General features: G+C 38.2%; 1 pseudogene; it reads left to right on the top strand.

Moving 5' to 3' along the window:
• LOC119522515 overlaps positions 1-22,249 on the top strand; it is a 100,901-nt pseudogene extending 78,652 nt beyond the window's left edge.
• The last annotated feature ends 1,872 nt before the right edge of the window (positions 22,250-24,121 follow it).

The raw sequence follows: 24,121 nt of genomic DNA on the forward strand, positions 1-24,121 counted from the left end.
CAGACAGCCTTTTTAGCCTTGAAAAATTGGATCAACACAAATGAATGGAGTTCTGAAAGTTCAAAAGGTTTTCTTTGAAAAAAAAAAGGAAAGAAAAGATTGCTTCCTTCCAATCAGGTAATCACTCAGGAGGTGTACAATGCTATTACTTCCAAATGTCTCCCATTACCACTTAGAAAATTTTTGTCTTAGATTTACGGCAATTTGAGTTTGTTTTCCCTCAACCCTTTTTTTTTATCAATAGAAACCCTTTTAATTTGAAACTTGGAAAAAAAAAGTAAATTCCCCACAGACATTCCCCAGCAGCTGCTACCCAGTGTTGCAAATTCCACTTTAAAATGGGATTCAAGTTTTGCTCATTTTTAACCTGAATCCTTTTGTGTACAGCAGAAGCCTGTGTATCTATTTCCACCACCTTTTGTATTTCTCTTGTGAGACTTCTAGCCCCTGTAAAAGAAATTCAAGCTTTTGAATGCAGATTAATAAAAATCAGAAAAAAGAACAGATTTCTGTTCTCTAGAACACACAGAGCCATCCTGAAGTCACCGAGAACAAACTCACTTAGCAATTCATTTATCTCACCAAAACCCCAAGGCTTGTTTCACCTTGGAAAATGTTCATATGCCTTCCAGATGCTGACGACATGAGGCAGTTATGTCTGTTATACAGGGATGGGGGTGGGGTGTCCCTCAGGAAATTTCTCTCCAGAGTGGTTGTGCCATGGTGGTGAGTGCTGCATAGATGCTGTCTTTGTGTTGGTTGAAAGGGTTTTAAAATGCAGAGTTTGCAGAGTAAAGATGATAAGGCAAGAGTGGCCCTAGACAATCCACTGCATAATTAGGTTCTGCTGAAATGAAAAGCTCTTAAGTGACATGTTATCTTGTTGTCAGCTTGAACATGCTTGTAAGAGATTTAACACAAATTGTACTACCCCCTCCTGCACACATCACCACCCCCCAACAAACATACGATGGATGTAAAGATTCTCTTTAGAATAGGTCTGCCCTTCCCCACCCCACTTAATAAAATTTGCTGCTTGTTCTAAAATGTGAGCTGTTTTTAATTAGTTCAATATAGATGAAAGCCACACACCCAAGGTGCTGATATGCAAAACTTTCCATTGAGTTTTAACTAAAGTTATTCCCCATATATTTAAATCTAGCATATATAGATTCAAGCCAGTTAGAGCTAGCTCAGTTTTAAAGAGTATTAGGAACATTCTTATATTCTGAGGGAGAGGGATTATTGTACTTTAGTTACACTTAGGATTTAAGATTTTGAAATTATTTCTTGGGTTCAGTTCCAGGTTGGGGGTGGGGATTGGAGCTGGGAGATCGGTTCAGGCTGGTTTCCAATTCAATCCTGTTTGTAAGTAGAGAAACCTGATCCCACATATGAAGGCCTCAACATGAGAGACCTTTGCTATTCGAGGTGGGGGTCTCCAATTTCAATGCTTTTTTTTAAAAAAAGGAAAACCTGGAGTCAATCCATCTAAGTGAAGGGCAGATTTTTTAAGTTTATTTAAGTCTCAAAGGAAAAAAAAAGTCCCCCTAGACACATCTCTTTGGTTACAAATCTATTTTAATCTTTTCCAGGCAAGACACATTTCTCCCCCCAGCTTCCAGACTATAAATATCAGAGCTGCACAGGAACAGCCCTTTCCAGATCATTAAAGCATAAAGTTCATTGTTTCTCTACCAAATATTGATCAAGATGGTATCCATAATTGCAGGATTCAGTCCACCGCCACCACTACCACCACAAATACTGTGCTAAATCCTAATGGATTTTTGAAAAAGACCACCTGACTCATCTGTGGGATTATTCACTGCTCCTTAGAGCATAGATTAACCCAATTCTCAAGACATAAAAATGCCAGACAGAAGGGAATGTTATAAAAGGCAAAGGGAAAATGAATTAGGGGGAAAAACAGCAGGCTGCAAAGGAAAATCAAAACTGCATTCCATATATATATACTTGGCTGAAGCATGGTAAAATGGAGCCAAGAATGGAATGTTTTAAATCAAAACACAGCATCAATCTATTGGTTAATATAATACCTCACTCCTTATAAACATGGTTAAAAGCTGTGACTCCAACCCCAAAAAGACTACCACAGCCAAAAATGAATGCATAAAAGATTGGCTGCTGGGTTTAAGGCACTGTGTCTGTCAGGCAGGAAGGAGAAGGCCTCTCTGGGAGGGGAGAGAACTGTTACATCATTTGTGAATTGGTCCTACTCATTTTATGAGGTGTGTGACAGAGTTAAAGAATAGTTTATACACTAATGTGTGGTCCATAAATCAATACATACAGATAGTCATATCATTTCTAAAGGACATACAGCATTGGTTAAAATGACTATTTCCTTACTAATAATATTGACTTCAGAAATTGTTTCCATCCATTACAAATTTTTATGAGGAGAATTTATAGCCAGATCTATACAGCACCACATGCAAGTCACCTTTGTTGGAGGGACCACTCCATTGGGCCAGATATGGGTCAGTATCTTGACTCCTGAGATGGGCTGATAAAAGAACAGGGTGAGCACCTATAAGCTATGTCCCAAGAGATCCTGGAATCAACATTCAGTGCTCCAGGAAAAGACTTCAAGACAGTTCTAAAGTTGAGGTGGAGAAAAGGCCACCAAAGAAGATCCAACATGGAGGCGGTGTATCAGAGTGATTTAGCATGTGGACCTTGGAATCTGACTGCCTCAGTTCAGATTCTGGTTCTACCACCATTAGCTACATTAACATGGGCAACTTAATGCCCCTGAACTTTAGTTTCCTCTTCTGTGGACTGGCAATAACCTTAGTACCCACTTCAGAAAGTTGTTGTAAATAAAATGAGATTATACATACAAAACACTTAGAAAAACAAGACAGAGTTAAACACTAAGTGGATATCAGCTCTTGTTATTTTAGCTGATGGATAGAGGATGCATTCTGGATGACTACTACTGGAAGAAGAATTTTTACACATGTCTGCCTTCGAGATTGTACCCACAGTGTGGCACTGCTGAGAATCTCACTCTGGCATCCTTATAATGGCAGGAAAAGGGAAAGAACTAGTGACATTTTCTCACTGGGCAACAAATTCTTCTTTTCTATTCATTTATTGAAAAACATATGCCTCTGACACTAAGACTAGAGCAATGAAAAAATAGATGTGGTCCCTGGCCTATAGACCTTACAATCTACTTCTTCCTTTTAATTGTGGACCCGAGGGATCTGGAATGTTCTTCTCCCACCAAGCAGAGACCATTGTATTTCTGCCTCTGGAGTCCCAAGAGTTTAGGACACAAGTTCTCAAATTGTCTGCAAAAAATAACACATGACAGTGGAGAAACTTCTGAGGAAGATGGTGGAGTAGGGAGCTCCAGGACTCAGTCCTTCCACCAAAACAACTATTAAACAGATAGGAACTGTCAGAAACAGCTCTTTTGAAACCCTGGACACCAGAAAAACACTGTACAGCATCCAGGGAAGAGCAGGAGGAAGAGGCTGATAAATTATGTTAAAGAGCTGTAAATTGTTCTCTTTGCACAGTGACTACCAGCAACCATCCCCCACTCTCATAGCAGGCAATCCTGGGGTCCAGTTCCTGGTTAGCTCACTGGTAACAAAAAGGGACATAAAAATCCTCTTCTCCAAGAACAGGGGTAGGCATGACTGATCACGGATCACAGCCCTTGATTAGTGAATTTGGATCACTGAGGGCAGCTGTTGTTTCAACCCACCCTGGACAAAGGCTGCAGCAGCCCTCGTTTCAAACCTGCCCCAACAAGGGTGCAAGCAGTGGAGATTTAAAGACATAACACTTCCTCAGGGCTGCAGGAGACAGTTAGCTGAAGGGCTGAATTTGCTGGGCAGGCCAGGAAATCTCAACTTTGGAGAAGAGTTTAGCACCCTTCCTGATCTCCTCCCCAGGGCACTTTTGGAGTCAGTCTGTAGCCCCTTCATCACTCCTTGGCCCTGTGTTCACTGGGAAAGACTGACTGGAGAAAGTCCTCTCCAGAGTGACCCTCCTCCCCAAATTTTCCCTCCAGGCAAAAGCAGTGTGAGACAAAAAGGAATGTCTCTGTAGAGGTGAATACTCTGGGACAAAGGCCTGTCAGTTCAAATACCTGGGAGAGGGAGATCTGTCTCCTGAGAAGTAGTGGGGACAAGCAAACTTCTGTAAATAGGGGAACTCCAACACAACTAACAAGCAAAAGTCAAGGACAAGACAGAGACCCAGAAATATGGGGGAAACCTTGAACATTAGCATTCACCTTGGGCTGAATTCCTGATAGGAGGACTGAAGCTCAAGAAAATCTCTGTCTTATCACCAGCTGGTTACAAAACCAAGAAACTGACATCCCATGGAGTAAATCCCAGAGTTAACATTTTAAAATATTAAAATATATAGTGTGCAACAAAAGAGTACATGACAAACAAAGGAATAGGAGATGATGATCCATCAAAAAGAAGAGGATAAAGGTACTGAAGACACCAATGAAGAAGGTGAGAATGTGAACATACCAAACAAAGCCTTTAAAAATTGGTCTTAAAAATGCTTAAAGAGATGAAGGAAAATATAGAGAAAGAACAAAAGGATATCTGGAAAATAATGATGGAACAACATGAGAGTCTAAGTAAAGAGAAAGAAATTTTATAAAGTTTTGACAAAAATAACTGAACTGAAAAATGCTCAGGAGGCTTTCAAGAGCAGACTGGAGCTGGCAGAAGAATCAGTGAACTTGAAGACAAGACCTTTGAAATGAGTCAGGCTGAGGAGCAGAAAGAAAAAAGAAATATTAAAAGTGAAAATACCCTAAGACAGCTATGGGATACCATCATGCACACCATTCATTATGGGAGTCCTAGAAGGAGAAGAGAGAAGGGAGCAGAAGGAATAGCCAAATAAATAATGACAGAAAATTTCCCAAACTTAGCAAAACATTTGAATATGTACATCCAAGAAGCTCAGAGAGCATTTACAATAGCAACTGAAAGAATCAAATATCTAGGAATAAATTTAACCAAAGATATAAAGGACTTGTACACAGAAAACTATTAAACATTGCTACAAGAAATCAAAGGAGACCTGAATAAATGGAAGGACATTTCCATGTTCATGAATTGGAAGACTATATATTGTTAAGAAGTCAATTCTATACAAATTGAGTTACAGATTCAAAAAAATCCCAAGCAAAATTCCAACTGCCTACTTTTCAGAAATGGAAAAGCTAATTACCAAATTTATTTGGAAGGGTAAGTCTCCCCAAATAGACAAAAACATCTTGAAAAAGAAAAAAGAAGTTGGAGGACTCACACTTCCTGACTTTAAAGCATATTACAAAGACACAGTGGTCAAAACACCATGGTACTGGTATAAAAATAGATATATTGACCAATGGGAAAGAATTGAGAATTCAGAAATAGACCATTGCATCTGTGGACAATTCATATTTGACAAGCCTTCCAAGCCCACCCAACAGGGACAAAATAGTCTCTTCAACAAACAGTGCTGGGAGAAATGGATCTCCACATGCAATAGAATGAAAGGGGACCCCTATCTCACATCATATATAAAATTTAACTCAAAATAGAGTCAAAGACCTAAATATAAGAACTGGGACTATAAAACTCCTAGAGGAAAATGTAGAGAAGCATCTTCAAATCTCATGGCAAGCAGTGGTTTCTTAGACTTTTCACTCAAAGCACAAGCATCCAAAGGAAAAATAGATAATTGGGACCGCCTCACAATTAAAACTTTTGAGCTTCAAGGGACTTTGTCAAAAAAGTGAAAAGCAGCCTACTCAATGGTAGAAAATATTTGGAAACCACATATCTAAGGATTTAACATCCCTAATATATAAAGAAGTTCTACAATTTGATACTAAAAAGAAAAATGATCCAATTAAAAATGGGCAAAAGACTTGAATAGACATTTTTCCAGAGGAAATACAAAAGACTAAAAGCACATGAAAAAAATGTTCACCTTCACTATCTATTAGGGAAATGCAAATAAGAGCCACAATGAGATATCATTGCACACCTACTGGAATGGCCACTGTTAGAAAAACAGAAAACTACAAGTTTTGAAGAGGTTGTGGAGAAACAGAAACACCCATTCACTGCTGGTGGAAATGTGAAATGGTGCAGCCAGTGTGGAAGACAGTTGAGGTTTCCTCAGGCAGCCAAGTATGGAATCGCCATAAGATCTGTCAATCCTGCTACTAGGTATAAACCCAGAAGAACTGAAAGCAGGGACTTGAGCAGACATTTGCACACTGATGTTCATAGTGGCATTATCCATAATTGCCACAAGATGTAAGCAGCTTAAGTGTCCATCAGCTGACGAATGGATAAACAAAATGTGGTATATATGTACAATGGAATATTATTCAGATGTAAGAAGGAATGAAGTCCTGATGTATGTGACAACATGGATGAGCCTTGAGGACATTATGTTAAGTGAAATAAGCCAGACACAAAAGGACAAATATTGTATTATCTCATCAATATGAACTAATTATGATAAGCAAAGTCATAGAGTTAGAGCCTAGAATATATGTTACCAGGAGATAGAATAGGGGTAGAGAATGGGGAACTGATGTTTAATTTGTGCATAATTTCTAATTAGGTTGATTGTAAATGTTTGGAAATGGATAGTGGTGATGGTACTACGTTATTGCAAGTGTAATTCACAGTACTGAAGTATGTTTGTGAATGTGGTTGAAAGGGGAAGTTTAGGGTCATGCATGTCACTTGAAGAGACACTAGAGGATAAAACATGGGGCTGTATAAAACAATGAATCCCATTGTGAATGATGACTGTTGTTAACAGTACAAATATTAAGAATATTCTTTCATGAATGATAACAAATGAATTTCACTATTATAAGGCATTAATAATAGGGTGGCATATGGGAAAATTACACTTAATATAATCTATGGACTATAGTTAACAGTAATATTTTAATATTCTTATATCAATTGTAACAATGACACCACACCAATGCAAAATGTCAACAATAAGGGAGTATATGGGAATGTATTTTTAACATGACTTTTATGTAAACCTACAAATTCTCCAAATAAAAAAACAATAATAAAAACATTATGCTAAGTGAAAGAAACTAGACACAAAGTACTACATATGTTATGATTATATTTGTATAAAATGTAAGTATAAATAAATCTATAGAGACAGAATTAGATTAGTAATTATATAGGACTGGGGAAGGAGGGACGGATTGAGAGGTTATGCTAAGGGGTATGGGATTTTTCTTTTTGGAGTAATTAAAAGGTTTTAAAGTTGATTGTGGTGATGAATGCTCAATTATAATATAATCTGTGATTATACTAAAAGCCATCCATTGTACACTTTGGATTGATTGTATGGTATGAGAATCTACATCAATAAAACTGCTTTATAAAAAAGAAAGGGAATGCTTAGGCTGTCTAGGTACAGGAAGTCATCCAATTTTCAAGGATCTTAAAGTCACATGAAATTTAAATGTTCCTCTCCTTTCAGTCCCAGGGAGTGCAGTGTGCTCTAAAACTAAAATTCTGAAAGAGTACAGCAAAAAGAGTGGGTTATGAAAGAGAAATACTGCCACTGTTATTTGCCATGAGCCCAGATGGAAGGGAAGTGTGAACAGGTCCACCAGATGCCAGACTGTCCCACATGGTTCACAGAGGTTATCACACAATCTGGTGTTGCCAACAAGATTTCTCAGGGAGGTTTTTATTATACCACTGACCTTCCCCATTTATTCTTGGCTCTGGTTAAAAAACAGACCAGCAGCCACAAACAGTGATGGGCTGAGTGCCCCTGGGACAGCTACTTGAACTCCCTTGCTCATCCTTTTTAAAGAAACAGTTTGAGAAAGTAGCATGAAAACCCACACAAGTGTTTCCTTGGCTCTCCCCTCTCAGCAATTTCCCATTGGTTCTTTCCCTTTTCTTTTATTACATTTTTTTTTTTTTTTTTTTTTTTGGTTTCTGGTGTCTTCCAAATGCTAAACATCATTTTGCTCCTATGAAGTTCAAACACAAGACAAGTTTTTATTTTCCTAAAACATACTGATGAAAATCCTGATGGTTTGAATTAAATATCCAAGACAAGGTTCCAGATCAGCATTTAATTCCTGGTCTGTACAGACCTAACTTGAAGAACTATCCAATAAGAAATGATTCATTCATTTATCTATTCATTTACTTGTTCAGCAAGTATTTTTTGAGCACCTACAATGTTCTAGGCACTGTCTGGGCTCTGGAGGAACAGTGGATGATATGACCCCTGTTCTTCTGGAACTTAGAGTCTAAATAGGCAATATAAATAAATAGACATTGAGACAAATGCACTAATAGGAAAAATTCAAGACTATGCAACTACATAGGTAAGATTCATATTTTTATGCAGGAAAAGGTGGAAGTTTGAAGTATTGTCTCCAATTCCTTAGCCCTCCCCTGACATGGTCTCATCATCAGTGCCCCTTGACTTTAGACTTGACCATGTGACTTGGTTTGGCCAGTGGCCTGTGGGCAAAAGTCATAATATGTCAGGTCTGAGACTAAGACATAAGAAGCAACCATATATCCACTTGACTTCTTGTACCTCCACCATGGTGATGAGAAGAACATGCCTGGTTCAGCTACTAGTCCAAGGAAGAAGTGAGATAGGCAAAGCAACACCCCCCAGCAGACACACAGCCTGCAGTGAGAAGCAGACATACCCTGGCACCACAGCCTGAAGCAAAGACACCCAGCCAACCCAAACTATCAGCCAAATCAGAATTTACCTGTGAGCAATAATAAATACTGTTTTAAGCCATGAATAAAAACAGCATGGTACTGGCAAAAGGACAGACATATAAAACAATGGAATAGAATTGAGAGTTCAGAAATCAACCTTCAAATACATGGCCAATTGATTTTTGACAAGATGGCAAAGGCCCCTCAATTGGGAAAGAACATTCTCTTCAACAAATGGTGCTGGTGCTGGGAAAACTGGATCTCCCTTTGCAAAAAATAAACAAAAAAAAAGAGGACCCCTATCTCACACCATATACAAAAACCTACTCAAAATGGATCAAAGACCTTAAAATAACAACTAGAACTATCAAACTCTTAGAAGAAAACATAGGGATACACCTTGCACTTTCAGGAACTTGTGTTAGGCAATGGTTTCTTAGACATTATACCCAAATCACAAGCAACAGAAGAAAAAATAGATAAATGGGACCTCATCAAAATTAAAAACTTTTGTTCCTCAAGCACCTTAATCACAAAAGTAAAATGACAGCCTACACAATGGGAGAACATATTTGGAAACCACATATCAGATAAACAATTAATATCTAGAATATATAAATCCTTCAATTTAGCAACAAGAAGTTAAACACCCAATTTAAAAATGGGCAAAAGCATTGAACAGACATTTTTCCAAAGAGGAAATACAAATGTCCAGATACCATTTCACACCCATTAGAATGCCCCCTATTAACAACAACAAAAAAAAAAAAAAAAAAAAAAAACAGAAAATAACAAGTGTTGGAGAGGATGCAGGGAAACACAAACACTCATTTATTGCTGGTGGCAATGTAAAATGGTGCAGTCCCTCTGGAAGACAGTCTGGAGGTTCCTAAGAAAGTTAAGTGTAGAGCTACTACATGACCAGCAATCCCACTATTGGGTATATACCCAAAAGAATTGAAAGCAGGGATTCAAACAGATATTTGCACACTGAAGTTCCTAGAAGAATTATTCACAATTGCCAAAAGATGGAAGTAACGTAAGTGTCCATCAACCAATGAATGGATAAATAAAATGTGATATATATATATGTGTGTGTGTGTGTGTGTGTGTGTGTGTGTGTGTGTGTGTGTGTATATCACAATGGAATATTATTCAGCCATAAAAAGGAATAAAGTCCTGATAAACACAACATGGATGAAACTTGAAGACATCATGTTGAAGAAATATGCCAGGCACGATATGACAAATATTGTATGATTTCACTAATTTAAGGCAATTAGAATAAGCAAACTCATAGAGTCAGAATCTAGAATAGGTTACTAGGGAATGGGGTGGGGATAAGGAATGGGAAGTTAAGACTTAAAATGTACATTTCTATTTGGAATGATGGAAACATTTTGGTAGTGGGTGGTGGTGAAGGTAATACAAAACTGTGAATGCAATTAAGAGCACTGAAATACATTTCTGAATATGATTAAAAGAGGAAGTTTTAGGGTGTGTGTGTGTGTGTGTGTGTGTGTGTATATATATATATATATATATATATAGTAACAGAATAAAAATTTTAAAAAATCCATGGAACTATACTACACAGTGAACCCTAAGCTAAACCATGGACTTCAACTAATAGTACAATTATAAAAATGTACTATCATCAATTGTAACAAATGATCCACACCAATGCAAGGTTTGGTGGTGGGGTGCTATATGGGTATTGTGTATTTTGTGCATGCTTGTTCTGTAAATCCACAACTTCTCTGATAAAAAAAGATAACACATGATTAGTCACTTCAAGAGCTTCAGGTGTTTGTGGGAAATTCTTGGAGGAACATCTAACAGGTGATGGCTTGAGGATTTATGTGGAAGATTGAATTATATACTTCCTTAATCTTAATTTGCATTCCTTTGGGTGTGAATCCATTGTAAATAGGACCTTTTGAAGATGTAATTTTTAGTTAAGGTGTGGCCCAACTGAATGAAGGTGGATTTTAATCCACATTACTGGAAGCTGCATAAAGAGAAAAACTGGAAGACAGAAGACAGAGAAACATGAGAGGAGCCAGAAACCATAAGTCAGCAGAAAATGGGATGAGAAGAAAAAATGAGAGGATATCATCATGTGTTGAGAGGCATATATAAAAGCCATGGAACTTTAAGAACTGAGGCAAGCCAGTGCCAGAACACAACAGATTTTGGGGAGAAGGAATAGCTTTGACAATGCCTTGATATTGGACTACAAGCCAATTGATTGGCTCAAAATCATGAGCCAGTCAATTCCTGTTGTTAAGCCAAAACCCATTGCGTGGTATTTGTCATAGCAACTTGACAAACTAAGACAATTTCCATGATGTTCATTTATTCCTTTTTTCAAAATTCATTTTATTGAGAGATATTCACAAACCATGCAGTCATCCACAGTGTACAATCAGTTGTTCACAGTACCATCATATAGCTGTGCATTCATCACACAATCAATTTTTGAACACTTTCTTTACCACAAACACAAAAGAATAAGAATAAAAATTAAAGTAAAAAAGAACAGCCAAGCATCCCATACACTCCCATCCATCCCTATTATTCATTTACTTTTTGTCCTCATTTTTCTACTCATATGTCCATACACTGGATAAAGGGAGTGGGGGTCACAAGATTTTCACAACCACACAGTCACACAGTGTATGATATAAAGTTAAACAATTGTCTTCAAGAATCAAGGCTACTGGGGTGCAGTTCAACAGTTTCAGATATTTCCTTCAAGCTATTCCAATACACTAAAAAACTAAAAAGGGATATCTATATAATGCATAAGAACAACACTCAGAATGACTTCTCAGGTCTATTTGAAATCTCTCAGCCACTGAAACTTTATTTTGTTTCATTTTTCTTCCCCCTTTTGGACCAAGAAGGCTTTCTCAATCCCATGATGCCAGGGCCAAGTTCATCCCCGTGGGTCATATCCCATGTTGCCAGGGAGATTTACACCCCTGGGAGTCATGTCCCATGTAAGGGGGAGAGCAGTGAATTTTACCTGCAGAGTTGGCTTAGAGAGGCCACATCTGAACAACAAAGAGGCCTCTGGGGGTGTCTCTTAGGCACAGTTATAAGTAGGCTTAGCCTCTCCTTTTCAGTAACAAGCTTCATAAGGGTAAGCTCCAAGATTGAGGGCTTGGCCTTCTAAATTGGTAGCCCCCAATGTTTCTGAGAGTATCAGTAATTCCCCAGTTGGGGAAGTTTAATATTTCCACATTTCCCCCCAGTTCCTAGGAGGACTTTGCAAATACATTTTTATTCTCTGCCCAAATTACTATGGGATGTATCGGGGCTTCACACTAACCTGTACAAACCAATCAGATTTCACTTCCTATTCAAAGTTCCATGTAATTATGGCATTTGAATAAACTGACCGTACAAGTTAAATTATGTAGTTGTTACAAATGATACAGATTTTGCACCTAATAAACTTCTGTTCCTTTGGTCTCACACAGAAGTTGAAGTTTTAAAACACCATCAATATCATCCTTTCCCCTTTAGTCTGATTTACCTTAGTCCTAACCAAGTCCATTTCATTCCTATCTCTAATTGAAATCTGATCTCTTTTTTCAGAATCTTTAACATTTGCTGTATGGGATAATGCTGACATTCATAGCTGCTGGACACTGGCTCTGAGTCTCATGTGTCACACAGATACCCAAAGTTCCAGGGACCGACCAGGTTATACACAAAGAGCTCAGCATCTCAGAATTTAAAAATCACCATTACAACTCAGGAACTGATATAACTGCTGTAAGAGCTTACAACCTAGGAAGCTTTACAATAAGCCTTCCCCTGATAACCTATGCTCTCAGATTCCATTCTCAGGGTTTGCACATTATAGTTAGTCCATATTAATGAGGCATTATAATGTTTTTCTTTTCATTTCTGGTTTATTTCACTCAACATACTGTCCTCAATGTCCACTCACCTCACAACTCCATTCCTTCTTGTAGCAGCTCAATACTCCATTGTATGTATACACCACAGTTAGCCATTCCATTTGTCAGTCGAAGTACCCTTAGGCCACCTCCATCCACTGTGAATTGTGAATACTGCCACCATAAACCCCACTGTGAAAATGCCCATTTGTGTCCCTCTTTTCAATTCTTCCAAGTATATACCCAATAACAGGGTTAAAGGACAATATTACAACCCCATGCCTAACTTCCTGTGGAACCACCACACTGCCCTCCTGATGGACTGCACCATTCTATTTTCCCACTAAAAGTGATTAGGCACATCCCTTTCTCCACATTTTGTACAGCACTTGTACCCCTCTGTTTATTTTTGATGGTTTTATTCACACACCATACAGTCCATCCTAAATAAACAATCAATGGTTTCCTATATAATCACATAGTTATGCATTCACCACCACTATCTATGTGAGGACATTCCCATTTCTTCCACAAAGAAAGAGGAAGAGGCAAAAAAGAAAGGAAAAAGAAAAAAAAAGGAAAAAAATGACAACTAAAAAGCAACAAAAGAAAAAATAAAATTAAAATAAAATATAATAAAAAAAGTCAGACAGAAAAACACCAATGTCAAAGTCCCACACCCCTTCCTTATATCCCCCTCTTATAGAAATTTAACTTTGGTATATTGCCTTTGTCACAGTTAATGGAAGCATATTACAATGTTACTGCTAACTATAGACTCTAGCTTGCATTGATTGTATTTTTCCCCAATACCATCCCATTTTTAACACCTTGCAAAGTTGAAATTCATTTGTTACCCCTCATGTAAAAACATCCTTATATTTGTACACTTAGTCACAATCATTGACCACCCTAGGTTTCACTAAGCTATACTGTCTCAGTCATTATCGTATATCTTTCCTTCTGGTGTCTAACATGCCCCTAACCTTCCTCTTTCAATTGTACTCAGTCATCTTTGTTCAGAGAACTTACAGTACTGTGCTACCATCACCCAATATTGTGCTATCCATTTGATCTATACAATCAATCCTGTTGAACATTCTGTACTCTTAAGCATTAAATGCCCAATCTGTACCCTCTTTCTGTCTCCTAGTATCTCATTTCTACACTCTTCTCCAAACCTCTCTTCTGTCTTTTCCTATATGTCTGTAGCACTCCCTTTAGCATTTATTTTAGAGGATGTCTCCTGTTCATGAACTCTCTCAGTGTCTGTTTTTCTGTAAATATTTTAAACTCTCTCTTATTTTTGAAGGACAGTTTTGCTGGATATAGGATTCTTGGTTGGCAGTTTTTCCCTTTCAGTATCTTGATTATACCATACCACTGCCTTCTTGCCTCCATGGTTTTTACTGAGAAATCCACACTTATTTACTGACCTTCCCTTGTATGTGATGGATTGCTTTTCTCTTGCTGCTTTCAGAATTCTCTCTGTCTTTGACATTTGGCAATCTTATTAGTGTCTTGGAGTAGGTCTATTTGGATCAATTATGTTTGTGGTACACTGCACTTCTTGGACCTATAGTTTTACATCTTTCATAAGAGTCGGGGAATTTTCATTGATTATTTCCTCTATTATTCTTTCTGACCCCTTTCCCTTCCCTTCTCCTGGGACACCTATAACATGTATATTCATGTGCTTCTTGTTGTCATTCAGTTCCATGAGACCCTGCTCATATTTTTCCATTCTTTGCCCTATCTGTTCTTTTGTGTGTAGGATTTCAGATATTCTGTCCTCTAGTTCAGTAATCCTTTCTTCTGCTTTTCCAAGTCTGCTTTTGTATGTCTCCATTATGTTTTTTATCTCTTCTATTGTGCCTTTCATTCTCATAAGTTCTTCCATTTGTTTCCTCAAGCTTAAAAATTCTGCCTTATGGTCACCCAGTGTCTTCTTTATATCCTTCATCTCTTTTGTCCCATTTTCTTTCAACCTGTTGATTTGATTTAGAAGATTTGTTTGACCATCTTTAAGTAGCTGTTTCAATGCTTGAATCTCAGTTGAGGTGCTAGTTTGTTCTTTTTATTGCACTATATCTTCATGTTTCCTGGTGTGGCTCATGATTTTTTACTGTCTAGGCATCTGATTTTCTTGATAAGGTTATTCTGGAGGTTGTTTTCTCTCTTTTGTGTTGGGTTTCTTGTTGGTTTCTTTGATCTCTATCTTTTCTTTGTTTCTTTCACTGGCCAGTTGTCAGATTGGCTCTGTCCCCCACTATTTCCCCCAAATCAGGCACCACTGTGGACTGCCACAGGGATGGGAGGTAGGCACTGGGCACTCCAGCAAGTTCACTGTGTGTGTAACATAGAGCTGGTGGCTTCCAGTGATGCTCTGTTTTCCACTGGTCAGCCAAACCTAGATTTGTTTTAGAGCCCTGCTTTGACAGTTAGGTTGTTCATATGTCTTAGCCAAAACCAGGCTAGGTTTTTGTGTAGGGAATGTGGACCAGCTCCTATGGTCCTAATAAAGGGTCTGGAGCATCTTTTTAAAAGGGCTTCTATTCCCTTGCACTTTCCATACTGTCCAGCAGATGGTGTGCTGTTTGGTAACTTAATCATCCTCAGAGGCTGCTTTGCCTCTGAGCACAGGCTGTGTCTACACAGGTGAGCTGACACTGCAGGATTCCTGTGCCCTCACTTTGTCAGCCAAATTCTGGCTTGATGTGGGGCTCCACCTGTGAGAAATTACTCCCTAAGCTTGACCCAGTACTCCAGCAGTCCTCAAGGCAAGGAAATGGCCACCAGCTGCTGCTTCCCTCAAGGGTGGGGGAAGGATTTTCAGACCCAGGAGTGAAAACACAGTCTCTGTCCACATTTTCTCAGTCTATTTGTCCCTCACTGACCTGGACCTTGAAATATCCTCCCCTGTCCCCCAGGTCTTCAAACAGTGTGGGTATTTTTCACTGGTGTGAGAGGTTCTAAAATCTGTGTCCCTGGTGGGGGGGTCCCATCTGCTGGTTCTGTGCCTTTCCCACACTGAACCCAGGTGAGGGGGAGAGGAGAGGACCAGCTGGTCTGGGACAGAAGATTCCTACTTGATATTTCTTCTCTTTCTTCAATTTGGCATCTGCAGGGTCCTTCTCCAGTCTATATTCTCCTCCAGAGTTTCAAACAATTCAGAATTGTACTTTTTTCATTGAATCTCTGGAAAGAAATTTTCAGTAGCTGTTTACATCACCATGTTGAAGACATCACTCTGTTCATTTACTCTTACTTGTTATTTTTAACCTGCCTAGTTCACCAAAGCTCTTAAGACAACATAAATCAAATACTCTACAATAAGATAAAAATTAGTGTGGAGATTTGGCTTATAAAGAAGATTGGGAATATACATCTTCAAAACTCCTCTTGTCCCAAATCATTGGAAAATATGGATAAATATGTATTACAGAAAGTAATAAATATAAAACCATGCTGTCACCAGGAGACCAGAAATAACAAGGAATCCCTGAAAGATATAAAGCAGATAAAACTGAAACTGAAGCCAACATACACACACAGAAGATTGCTTCAAACTCATAACCAACAAAAACAAGTAGCTGGTGGGGCTCCAGGATAACCTAGAGGGTAAATAATTGGGGAATGGTTTCCAATAAGAGTTCCCAAAAATATATGAAAGATAATGCAAAGGAAAAAGGAAATAAAGAAATAACAGACAAAAATTTCCCAGACCTGAAGAAAGACATGAAACTTCAGATGTAGGGAACAACCAAGTGCCAAACAGAATGAATGAAAGACAGCCACCTAGATACAGCATGGTAAAATTTCAGAACCCCAAATGCAAAGAAAAATTCTAAATGCTGTCAGAGAGGACAACCAGATTACCTACAAAAGAAAAAGAATCAGATTCACATCAGACTTCTCATCAATAATACTGGATGTTAGAAGACAATGAGATAATGATTTGAAAACACTAAGTGAAAATTATTTTGAACATAGAATCTTATACCCAGCCAAACATTCATGTAGAAAGGTAAACTAAAATAATTTTCATGAATACAGAGATGCATAAAGTTTACTCTCTGCAGATTGTTTTGAATTTCTTGATACACAATGAGTAATAAAGCCAAAAATAAATGATGTGGGATCCAATAAAGAGAGGAGAGCAAAGAAAACTGTGAAAGTTATAATTGAGCCCAAGGAGTAGTTAATGAATAATACTTTTAGAAAGAAAAGGAGAACAATAATAAGAATATAAAATATGAAATGGTCTAAATATGAAGGAAGAGGAAAGTCAGTCAGTGAAAACATGCTAAAATTCTTGCTATGTTCCAAGGGCTTCAGATACCAATTATATTACTACATAGAGGCAGTATACTGGTGGTGGGGTGTAGAATCAGATTTGTTAAATTAAATTCTGATCTCTGCTATTTGCTCATCATATATCCTTTAGAAAGTTTAGTTACCTCTCTTGGCCTCAGAGTTTCATCTGTAAAATGGAGATCATAATTATGTCTACCTCAATGAAGTAACATAAGGTTTAAATAAGTTAGTATATGTAGAGCACTTAGAACAGTTCCTGTTACTCAGTAAATGTTAACTACTACTACTAGTAGTAGTAGTAGTAAAGTTACTAGTAGTAGTAACTTTAGCTCTTGACTTTAAAAATATATGATTAAATATGTGGAAAGAATTTAAGGGTTAGAACTAGAGGAATAGAAGTAGGGATGTATAACTTCTAAACCATGAGATAAAAAAAAAGAACAAAGAAAATGTGAGAGTCAACAAAGGGCTAGAAAGAAAGAAAAGAACAAAAACAACAAATTCTTGTGTAAATCAAAAGCAAACTAAGATAGCATAGATCACTAAACATAGTGTTAATAAATTAAAGCCCTTTACAAAAGTTAGAAATGCTCAGATTGAGAAAAACATCCAACTGCATAACAAGAGATGTGCCTAAAACAAAATGACCCACAAAGGAAGAAACCAAAGGAATGGAAAAGATATTCTTGGCCAATGTTCACAAAAAGAAAGCATAGCAGCAGTATTAATATCAGACAAAATGGAATTTAAGATGAAAAGTGACAAAGACAGAGATTTCATCTTGATAAAAGCAACAATTCTCATAAAAGATACAAAAATTAATTTTCATCCATTTAACAACATAGTTTTGAAATATATAATGAAAAAATTATTATAAATAGAAAGACAAACTGTAAGTTCATAGTCACAATCATAATGGGAGTCTTTAACTCATCTTTCTTGGAACCAACAGATTGAGCGAAGAAAAATACAATTGCCATCTATCAAGTCACAAAAAACTCAACAAATTCTCAAAAGTAGAGATCTTACAGGTCATATTCTTTAATATAATCCAATAAACCAAAGGATGAGCAAAAATGTTTGAATGATTTTCTAAATAATTATTGGTTTAGAGTAAAAATGATGGTTAAAATTTATAAAGTGTTTAGAAACAATCAATGCTGAGAACACAATATATAGCAAAACCTGCAGGATGCATCCAGAGCAGAATTCAAAAGGAAATACTTAGTTTTATATCATTTATTAGAAAACATGAAATGTACAAAATAAATTAACTAAGTTTTCACACAAGATTGTAGAAAAAGCACAGCAAAATCTCAAAGAAAGTGACAAAATAATTAAAGACAAATCACACATTAAAATCATCAAATATAAAAATTAGGCTTGATCAATAAAATAAAAAGCTGGTTCTTTGAAAACAAATATAAGAGACAAACCATTGGCAATTTTGTCAAGAAAAGAAGAAAGAAGACAAATATAAATGAAGTAGGAATAATAAAGAGGATGTAAGTATAGTTATTGAGATGATTTTATAAATTATAAGGGAATATATGGGTTTATTCTAATAATTTTGAAAATCAGGATTAAATGGATGGATGGCTTCCTAGATGTGCTGGTTTGGATGTATTATGTCCCCCCAAACACCATGTTCTTCAATGCAATCTTGTGAGGGAAGACATATTAGTGTTGATTAGGTTGGAATCTTTGGATTAGGCTGTTTCCATGGAGATGTGACCCACCCAACTGTGGGTAATAACTTTGATTAGATTATTTTCATGGAGGTGTGGCCCTGCCCATTCAGTATGGGTCTTGATTACTTTACTGGAGCCCTATAAAAGCTCACAAACAGAAAGACCTCAGAGCAGCTGCAGCCAAGAGAGACATTTTGAAGATGGCCATTGAAAGTAGACTTTTGCTACTTCAGAATTTGCTTGGGAGAAACTAAGAGAATAGCCCAGATGCCTAGAAACGTCCTGGGAGAAAGCCATTTTGAAACACAACCTGGGAGCAAAGGAAGAAGACACCAGCCAAGTGCCTTCCCAGATGACAGAGGTGTTCCAGATGCCATTGGCCATTCTTCTGTGAAGGTACCCTATTGTTGATGCCTTAGCTTGGACACTTTTATGGCCTTAAGACTGTAACTTTGTAACCAAATAAACCCCCTTTATAAAAGCCAATCCATTTCTGGTATTTTGCATAACGGCGGCATTAGCAAAGTAGAACACTAGGTAAATATAAATTATTGAAATGCAATTCGAGATAGAAAACCCAAACCAACTAACACAAGAGAAGAAATCAGAAAGATTTTTCAAAGTCAAAGATTTTTCCCTTAATATACTGCTTTACAGGTGAATTCTATCAAATCTTCAAGGAATAGAAATTTCCCATATGATATAAACTGTTCCAAGGCATATGATATGGAAAGTTCGCTTTCACATTTTACATGGCTAGGCTACCTTAATATCCATAAAAGACAAGTTTAGCACCAAAGGAAAGCCTATAGCCAATCTCACCTCTGAAAATAGATCTAAAAAATCCTAAGTAAAATATTGGCAATTGATTGCAGCAGCAGATCAAATAGGCTTTAACAGAGATTGCCAATTTTCTACTCTCTTAGTTTTCCACAGCTACTATGACAAATACCATATAATAGTTTGGCTTAAAAAAACAAACATTGATTGTCTCAGGGCTTTGAAGGAATCAAGTTGTCTTCATGACCATGTTTTCCCTGGGGGTTGGTAGTGTCCTGGTGATGGTAGTCCTCTGTCACATGGTGATAGCTCTCTACTCTCTGGTAACTTCTAACTTCTGGCTTCTTCTGACTGGCGTGTGTTCAAATTTCCTCTTCATAAGATCTCCAGTCATGCAGGCTAAGACCCACCCTGCTTCCATTGGGCCACAGCTTAACTAATAGCATCTGCAGAAGGTCTATTTACAAATGGGTTCACCTTCCCAGCAACATGGATAAAGATTTGAGCAGTCGTTTATTCAGGATATGATTCAATCCCCAACACCTATCCATTATCCATTCTCCTTTTTTCCCTTGTAATAGAATCTTAATTTTATTTGGTAGGGCAATATGCCCAGCTGGGAAAAAAAAAAAACAAAGAAAGAAAACCAAACTACATCTCCCAGCCTCACATGTAACTCAGTGCTGGTAAATGAGATGCAAGTGGATTGGGATTCTAGGAAAGCCTTAAAATGGGGACAGGCAGCTTGGCCTAATTTCTGTCCCCTTCCCCTTCCCCTGTGCTGGAAATTCTTCATTTTCCTTCCAGGACCACTCTTTAGCCCTCTCCACCCTGCTCTCTGGCCCAGTAGACTGACTTGTATGAAGCCCATCAGCAAGTAGCCTTGCCGTCTGGCTTCTGGTTGGGTTTGGCCAATGAGAGGCACCAGCAGGAGAGGGATGGTGGAAGGGGAGAAAAATCAGGATATTATTCCTTGGGCTCCCTCCCTGCCAGGCCATAAATTTATAGTGGCTGTATTTCTCTACTGAAGACCGCAGCTCTGGACAGGCAGCCTTCTCTTACAACTACAGTTTCAGCTCTCTCTGGATTCCTGTAACCATCTCCTGCCCTCAATTCAAGCCTAGGAATGGTAATTGTTCCACATTGTTGCTGACCTCTGGGTTCCTTACCATTCTTTGTTATTTCCCTTAATCCTACACATATATTTGTGAAGATTCCCTCCATCAAACTTGCCCAGTTACCCCATCTGTTTCTTCCAGTACCCTGACTCATACACTCACTCTGCCTCCTACCTGGAACACAGATGCATTAGCTGGAACGCCAGCAGCCATATTAGATAATGAGTCAAATTGGATAATAGAACTGCAAGGTAAGGATGGAAAGGCAGAAGAATGGAGTGTGGTTCCTTGATGACTTCATATAGTCTCCAGACCAGCTGTAGACTTTCTTTATGAGTGCATTAACTCCTAATTTATTTAAACCACTCTTGTGTTTATTACTAGCAGTCAAAAGTAGTTACTAAATGATATATAAGATGTAACCAAAGAATGAAAAGTTAGTTTATTATCAAGTAATTTATTGATAGAATCTACTGCACTAAAAGATTAAAGGTGTTAAACATCATGATCATCTTAACAGGTGCTAAAAAAGCATTGATAAAATTTCATATTCTGGCCCCACCTGGCACACTTCTCTGCTCTTCTGTAGCTCCAGCAGTAGCTGTGCACCCAGCCCTGGTCCCGGCACCACGAGCTTTGGTTGGGAACACTACCTATACACCGCTTCCTTCTACTGCAAGGTGTTTGGGTGGGCTCTCTCCTGTCCTTGCACCTCTCTGCAGCTAGTGGCATGTGCAGCTTCCACTAGCAATCGCTGTCACACAGCAATGTGGCCTCGTTGGCTGCCTGCTCCTCAGCCTCGTTGCTTGGCCTGGGCCTGGCCCTGCTGAACCTGGAGAAAAAGTTGAAGTGACTGCTGGACAAACTGGACTTCGTGTACCAGGTGCACGAGTTGGTGACCAAGCTGCTGGCCTCTCTGCAGGTATTGTCGCAGGCTGTGGCTGAGGTGGACGTGGCTGTGGCTAAGCCAGACCTGAGTTCAGCACTGAGAGAGATCCATGCCCAGTATGAGTCTCTGGCCACAAGAACCTGCAGTCAGCCAAGGAATGGTACAACTCCATCTTTGCCAACCTGAATGAGCAGACAGCACACAGCACTGAGGCCATCCAGGTCAACTGCAAGGAGGTCCATAAGTACAGGTGTCAGCAGCAGGCATGCAACAGTGAAACTGAGAGGCTGCATGGGGCCAATGAGTCCTTGGAGTGGCAGATCCTGGAGTTGGAGGCAAGGTGAGCTGAGGTGGCCGGCTACCGAGATAGCATCGGACAGCTGGAGAATGATTTGAGGAACACCAAGAGTGAGATGGCGTACCACCTTTGGGAATACCAGGATTTGCTAAATGCTAAAATGCCTCTTGACATTGAGATAGCAGCTTACAGGAAACTTCTGGAAGATGAAGAGACACTTTTCAGCACCAGTGGATTAAACATTTCAGGCTTGAATCCACTTCCTAGTCTTCAGTTCAACTGAGGTTGAATCCTCAGTTCTACAGCCTCCAAAGTCTCATCCACTGGGCTGTTGTTTCTGAAGCAGTCTTTAAGAAAACCTAGATAGGGGAAAGTATTGAGGAAATATAGGAGGAGACAGTAATAACTACTAAGAAAACTGAGAAATCAAATATAAAAGAAAGCACCATTTCAAGCTAAAAACTAAAATTCTCTTCCTTAAAATGTTAATGCTTAAGAGGGAATAATACGAATTTGACTTGTTAAACAGCCTATTCCTGAACCAAAATGTCTGTCACCACTATAAAATGTCTTCAAGCCTTCAGTCTCATAGCTACTCTTGAATACTTTCTCTAATAAGAGAACTGCCCCTTAGATTAGAGCAAACTTCTGTCCAGGAGTTACCTAAGAAAACAGCCTCCTCACCTAAAGCTAAGGCTTCAAAGCAATAGATGATTCAGGGGCAGAGGAAGTACAAACTAAGATGTTAAATCTGTGATCATTGTCATTTGCTGTGAATAGAATTAAAACCCATTTCACTCACTATACCCAGCCATTACCCAGCTATATAGTCTCACACTAGATACCTAAACATAAGATCACTGCCAAAGACAAACCAATGGACCACATACTTCCCCACTCTGATAGAAGTGGTTCATGCATGATAAGTGTTTGCTTAATAGACACTTTCCCTTCCTTTCCCCAATTCCATATATCCTTTTCTTCTGTCCAGGGAAAAAAAGCTAGTGTCATATTCTTCCCTTTTAAACATATTTAGGTTCTTCTTAAAAGAGCTTGCTCCCCTGAGCTCTCCTTGCTCAATTGGTAAAATTAGATGCATGTTGACCATTTCCATGATAAGTGTAATGATTTATCCCTGCACATTTCATATCTTTCCAATATTTTCATTAAAAAATTGCAGTGATGAGTTTTGAGGGTTGCCCTCAACAAATAAAATACTAAAAAATCCATGGATTTTGGTCTTTCAGCTTATTCAAGTCCATTTAATTAGGAGAAAAAATGACCTAATTAGGAATGTAGCTTTTCACCTTAACTTTAGAAGCACAATACTAGTCATCCCAAGCTGTGATTAAGCTGACCTTAGATTTAGTTGTATAAGCTAGAGGAGGTATTTCTATAAATAGAAAAAGCCACAGTGTCATCTGTGTCAGTTCATTTCTGGTGATCTAGAATTAGCTTTTTCATGCCCTCACCCTTAGACAAAATTCACATTTTCTCCTTCCCACTAGTCTAGTTCCTAAAGAGGCTGTGTTTTCACCTTCCTCTGCCTTTTACAAGTGCTAAGTATAAGATATTTTATCACCAGGACATGATGCTACTGTCCAAAAGTAAAGGAAATGACTTCTGGTCAACCAACACCACCAGAAGGTATAAAAAATAAATACCCTTTCTAAAACAGTCTTCCCAAAGAGTTTCCATACTGCTGCACAGTGGTGTGGTCTCCTTTCCCTGCTGGAGAGGAGGAGACACTCAGACCAGAGAAAGGTATTCATGCCCCTACTCACTTGCTAGGAAGTAGATTCTGGAGAGTCAACTTTTCATCTGCCCAACTGTGTAGCATCTAGATTGCCCAGTTCTTTATATATGCCAGGTTTTATGCAAGATTTATCTTCTGCCAGCAATCACTTCCACCAGAGCTTAATAGTTTCCCATGTCTTTCTTACACATCTCCATAGAGAGCTTGAGATGATAAGGATGTGATGCTTTTACTGAATTTTCTTATTCTAGCATATTCCTCAACCGTTCAAGAAACTTAAAAGAGAATTTTCTCTTCCTCCTCTCCCTTACCTCATCCCTGTGTTTACTCCTCATATTTATTGTCAAGCATAGTAAAATAAGAATTAAAAGTTACATAAATCCCACAAAAATGGCATTCTTTTTCGATAAAAAATAAGCTATGAATTACAGGTAACTCTTCATATACATCATGCTCCATATAAAACATGACCATATAACAAGTATCATACATATTATTGAAATATCAAGAATGTGGTAGGTAGAATTCTAAGATGGCCAAATTATGCTAGGAATCCCAACCAATGGAATAAGGTGATGAAAAGTTAAGATGTCTAAATATCAGTA

Source organism: Choloepus didactylus, chromosome X (genome assembly GCF_015220235.1).
Source record: "Choloepus didactylus isolate mChoDid1 chromosome X, mChoDid1.pri, whole genome shotgun sequence".
Classification (NCBI taxonomy): domain Eukaryota; kingdom Metazoa; phylum Chordata; class Mammalia; order Pilosa; family Megalonychidae; genus Choloepus; species Choloepus didactylus.